Source organism: Schistocerca piceifrons, unplaced genomic scaffold (genome assembly GCF_021461385.2).
Source record: "Schistocerca piceifrons isolate TAMUIC-IGC-003096 unplaced genomic scaffold, iqSchPice1.1 HiC_scaffold_954, whole genome shotgun sequence".
NCBI classification, from domain to species: domain Eukaryota; kingdom Metazoa; phylum Arthropoda; class Insecta; order Orthoptera; family Acrididae; genus Schistocerca; species Schistocerca piceifrons.
The window spans coordinates 147501-153087 of NW_025729228.1; the positions used below are offsets into that span (position 1 = coordinate 147501).

The 5587-nt window shown below is 58.0% G+C and overlaps 2 non-coding genes across 2 annotated transcripts; both read left to right on the forward strand.

The window, feature by feature from the left end:
* Positions 1-2122: 2122 nt before the first annotated feature.
* On the forward strand, positions 2123-4031 carry LOC124773510. The gene has a single exon (XR_007014754.1). It is a non-coding gene; the product is annotated as a small subunit ribosomal RNA (ribosomal RNA).
* A 352-nt stretch (positions 4032-4383) lies between these two features.
* Positions 4384-4538, forward strand: LOC124773511. Its single transcript, XR_007014755.1, has one exon. It is a non-coding gene; the product is annotated as a 5.8S ribosomal RNA (ribosomal RNA).
* The last annotated feature ends 1049 nt before the right edge of the window (positions 4539-5587 follow it).

Below are 5587 nucleotides of genomic sequence, written 5' to 3' on the forward strand. Positions count from 1 at the left end.
CACGTTGTGCCTTAACGTAACCCACGTTGTGCCTTAACGTAACCCACGTTGTGCCTTAACGTAACCCACGTTGTGCCTTAACGTAACCCACGTTGTGCCTTAACGTAACCCACGTTGTGCCTTAACGTAACCCACGTTGTGCCTTAACGTAACCCACGTTGTGCCTTAACGTAACCCACGTTGTGCCTTAACCTAACCCACGTTGTCCGCTAACGTAACCCACGTTGTCCGCTAACGTAACCCACGTTGTCCGCTAACGTAACCCACGTTGTCCGCTAACGTAACCCACGTTGTCCGCTAACGTAACCCACGTTGTCGCCTAAACCTGCTCTGTAATTGTTATACGACTCGTTCAATTAGTGTAGTGTTGCCCACCCGCAACCCTCGCAATATAGTTCGCTACTCGCACTGCCCGCTCCCCTGTGTATCGCTTCATGTTAAACACCTTGCAAGTCTTGCTGACTTTCCACATGCTCCTGCTGTACACTGTAATGTGGATGGCAGCAGGACGTACATGCCGCCCCCCGCCCCACCCCTCCCCACGTCCCCACCTTGCCCCCTGCCTTCGCAAGCTGGTTGGTGAGAAGTTTGCATGTTCAATGCCCTTCGCATGCGACGTACTCAGGCTACGTTGTGGTGCGGCCTGTGTCAACTGTCCGCTGATGTCGTACGCATAAACCACAATCTGTACTGCACATTCGTCCTTATGTACTGAATGATACATCGTGGCACATGTGTGACCGTACAACGACTGCGCCCAAAAACGGCGGACCATACAGTGCAAATATTGTGCACGCAGCTACGTGTCGTCTCCCTATGAGAGCTGGATTGCAGTGTGGTACGCCATAGAGACGTGTGGGAGGAACGGACGCCGTGGATGGCGATCAGCATGAGCTGTCTGTTGATGTATTCGGGCCTAGTCGTCTCTCCTCAAACACCGTGATAGCATGGTGCACCGCGTTCCATATCTGCGACATGCTACAGAGGCCGGTTGACAGTCGTTCGAGCAATGGACATCGCATACGTACGGGGGCCACCTTCCACGTATTGTCTAGGCGTGCACATTTTGTTGCGTGTATGTGGGCAGACGTAGTGTGGCGTGACACCTGACACAGGCATGCAATAATCGTTGAAGTTGCTAATGGCGATGGACGCCTACGTTTTCTGGTGAAGTTACGCAAATGAAGAAATGGTAACCCGTTGTGGTGCGGTTGTTCTCGCTAGGGGTGAATCGGTGATGGCGACGATAGGTTGAGGTACTAACCGGTTGTTCCAGCGATACCCACCATGCCAATGAAACTGAACGGCATCTGGGTGTGAAGCGATACGCGGCGGTGGCTGGGTGGGACCGTCCCCGGCCGGTGAGGGGGCGCCTCCCGGCGTGCTGGCCGCGCGGTGCGTGGGCGCACGCGCTACAGCCGGCTGGTGGGGGCGGCCAGTGGCAGGCGCGCCGGCCGACGGACGCGGCAGGCGTCGCAGCTGCGCGCCGGCGCACCCTGCGCGCGGCGCCGTGCGGCCAAAGTAGGTCCTCGCGGGCCCGGTGCGAAGCGCGGTGGACATCTTCAGTGTGCTGGTCCGATTGAGGACTGTGTGCGTTGAGGATGCGCCGCCGCCCGGCGCTCGGCGCCGCGACGCCGTCTGCTGCTCGGTCGCCCCAGCGGTTCTCGCTGGTGGTTTGTATCGCAGCTGTGCGGATGTGTTGGCGCGTGCGCTGTGCTGGGAGAGTTCGCTTCGGCACCCAAGTGGGGCTTTTGTCCTTCTGTGGCGCTGGCGTTGGAGCTGCCGGTCACCGTAGGTGGCGCGTGTTGTCTCCCGCCGGCAATGCCACGACAGCACGCTCCCGGGCCTCTGTCGGCAGCGGCAAGCTCAGTTGGGAGCACGGGTGGTCGCACCGAAAGCGTCTACTCGCCTAACTCCGGGCGATTGCGCCTCTCTCGAACCCGACCAAGTACTTGGGACGGCGCTGCGCGCCGCCGGGACCTGAGAGGGTTTCGAGGTGTATTGTGCAGGGGAGCTCAGCCTCCTCCTGTTTGCAGAATGATTGAGCGAACGCTTGCGTGTTCGCGCGGGCCCCCGGGACACACTCCCGGGCGGCCGGCTGCTCAGCTCTAGTTGACGCAGCTCCCTGGTTGATCCTGCCAGTAGTCATATGCTTGTCTCAAAGATTAAGCCATGCATGTCTCAGTACAAGCCGCATTAAGGTGAAACCGCGAATGGCTCATTAAATCAGTTATGGTTCCTTAGATCGTACCCACGTTACTTGGATAACTGTGGTAATTCTAGAGCTAATACATGCAAACAGAGTCCCGACCAGAGATGGAAGGGACGCTTTTATTAGATCAAAACCAATCGGTCGGCTCGTCCGGTCCGTTTGCCTTGGTGACTCTGAATAACTTTGGGCTGATCGCACGGTCCTCGTACCGGCGACGCATCTTTCAAATGTCTGCCTTATCAACTGTCGATGGTAGGTTCTGCGCCTACCATGGTTGTAACGGGTAACGGGGAATCAGGGTTCGATTCCGGAGAGGGAGCCTGAGAAACGGCTACCACATCCAAGGAAGGCAGCAGGCGCGCAAATTACCCACTCCCGGCACGGGGAGGTAGTGACGAAAAATAACGATACGGGACTCATCCGAGGCCCCGTAATCGGAATGAGTACACTTTAAATCCTTTAACGAGTATCTATTGGAGGGCAAGTCTGGTGCCAGCAGCCGCGGTAATTCCAGCTCCAATAGCGTATATTAAAGTTGTTGCGGTTAAAAAGCTCGTAGTTGGATTTGTGTCCCACGCTGTTGGTTCACCGCCCGTCGGTGTTTAACTGGCATGTATCGTGGGACGTCCTGCCGGTGGGGCGAGCCGAAGGCGTGCGACCGCCCCGTGCGTGCTCGTGCGTCCCGAGGCGGACCCCGTTGAAATCCTACCAGGGTGCTCTTTATTGAGTGTCTCGGTGGGCCGGCACGTTTACTTTGAACAAATTAGAGTGCTTAAAGCAGGCAAGCCCGCCTGAATACTGTGTGCATGGAATAATGGAATAGGACCTCGGTTCTATTTTGTTGGTTTTCGGAACCCGAGGTAATGATTAATAGGGACAGGCGGGGGCATTCGTATTGCGACGTTAGAGGTGAAATTCTTGGATCGTCGCAAGACGAACAGAAGCGAAAGCATTTGCCAAGTATGTTTTCATTAATCAAGAACGAAAGTTAGAGGTTCGAAGGCGATCAGATACCGCCCTAGTTCTAACCATAAACGATGCCAGCCAGCGATCCGCCGCAGTTCCTCCGATGACTCGGCGGGCAGCCTCCGGGAAACCAAAGCTTTTGGGTTCCGGGGGAAGTATGGTTGCAAAGCTGAAACTTAAAGGAATTGACGGAAGGGCACCACCAGGAGTGGAGCCTGCGGCTTAATTTGACTCAACACGGGAAACCTCACCAGGCCCGGACACCGGAAGGATTGACAGATTGATAGCTCTTTCTTGATTCGGTGGGTGGTGGTGCATGGCCGTTCTTAGTTGGTGGAGCGATTTGTCTGGTTAATTCCGATAACGAACGAGACTCTAGCCTGCTAACTAGTCGCGTGACATCCTTCGTGCTGTCAGCGATTACTTTTCTTCTTAGAGGGACAGGCGGCTTCTAGCCGCACGAGATTGAGCAATAACAGGTCTGTGATGCCCTTAGATGTTCTGGGCCGCACGCGCGCTACACTGAAGGAATCAGCGTGTCTTCCTAGGCCGAAAGGTCGGGGTAACCCGCTGAACCTCCTTCGTGCTAGGGATTGGGGCTTGCAATTGTTCCCCATGAACGAGGAATTCCCAGTAAGCGCGAGTCATAAGCTCGCGTTGATTACGTCCCTGCCCTTTGTACACACCGCCCGTCGCTACTACCGATTGAATGATTTAGTGAGGTCTTCGGACTGGTACGCGGCATTGACTCTGTCGTTGCCGATGCTACCGGAAAGATGACCAAACTTGATCATTTAGAGGAAGTAAAAGTCGTAACAAGGTTTCCGTAGGTGAACCTGCGGAAGGATCATTACCGACTAGACTGCATGTCTTTCGATGTGCGTGTCGTGTCGCGCAACACGCTACCTGTACGGCTCGCCGTAGCCGTGCGCCGCGTGCGGAACCACGCGTGCCTCTCAAAACTAGCGGCAATGTTGTGTGGTACGAGCGCTGAAGCGCTGGAGCGGCTGGCCTGCGGCACCTGGCGCCTGGCGCCGGTTTTGAATGACTTTCGCCCGAGTGCCTGTCCGCTCCGGTGTGGAGCCGTACGACGCCCGTCGGCCGTGAGGCCGTTGGACACAGAACGCTGGAACAGGGGCCGCCACACGCCTCACTCCCGCCTATGCGACCGTCTCGAAAGAGACGGCGGAAACTTGAGAAAAGATCACCCAGGACGGTGGATCACTCGGCTCGTGGGTCGATGAAGAACGCAGCAAATTGCGCGTCGACATGTGAACTGCAGGACACATGAACATCGACGTTTCGAACGCACATTGCGGTCCATGGATTCCGTTCCCGGGCCACGTCTGGCTGAGGGTCGGCTACGTATACTGAAGCGCGCGGCGTTTGCCCCGCTTCGCAGACCTGGGAGTGTCGCGGCCGCCTGTGGGGCCGGCCGCGTCTCCTCAAACGTGCGATGCGCGCCCGTCGCCTGGCGGTTCGCATACCGGTACTTTCTCGGTAGCGTGCACAGCCGGCTGGCGGTGTGGCGTGCGACACCTCGTACAACGACCTCAGAGCAGGCGAGACTACCCGCTGAATTTAAGCATATTACTAAGCGGAGGAAAAGAAACTAACAAGGATTCCCCCAGTAGCGGCGAGCGAACAGGGAAGAGTCCAGCACCGAACCCCGCAGGCTGCCGCCTGTCGTGGCATGTGGTGTTTGGGAGGGTCCACTACCCCGACGCCTCGCGCCGAGCCCAAGTCCAACTTGAATGAGGCCACGGCCCGTAGAGGGTGCCAGGCCCGTAGCGGCCGGTGCGAGCGTCGGCGGGACCTCTCCTTCGAGTCGGGTTGCTTGAGAGTGCAGCTCCAAGTGGGTGGTAAACTCCATCTGAGACTAAATATGACCACGAGACCGATAGCGAACAAGTACCGTGAGGGAAAGTTGAAAAGAACTTTGAAGAGAGAGTTCAAAAGTACGTGAAACCATTCTGGGGTAAACGTGAGAAGTCCGAAAGGTCGAACGGGTGAGATTCACGCCCATCCGGCCACTGGCCTCCGCCCTCGGCAGATGGGGCCGGCCGCCCGCGCGGAGCAATCCGCGGCGGGGTCGTGTCCGGTTGCCTTTCCACTCGCCGCGGGGTGGGGCCGTTCCGGTGTGCGGTGGGCCGCACTTCTCCCCTAGTAGGACGTCGCGACCCGCTGGGTGCCGGCCTACGGCCCGGGTGCGCAGCCTGTCCTTCCGCGGGCCTCGGTTCGCGTCTGTTGGGCAGAGCCCCGGTGTCCTGGCTGGCTGCCCGGCGGTATATCTGGAGGAGTCGATTCGCCCCTTTGGGCGCTCGGGCTCCCGGCAAGCGCGCGCGGTTCTTCCCGGATGACGGACCTACCTGGCCCGGCCCCGGACCCGCGCCGCTGTTGGCTCGGGAT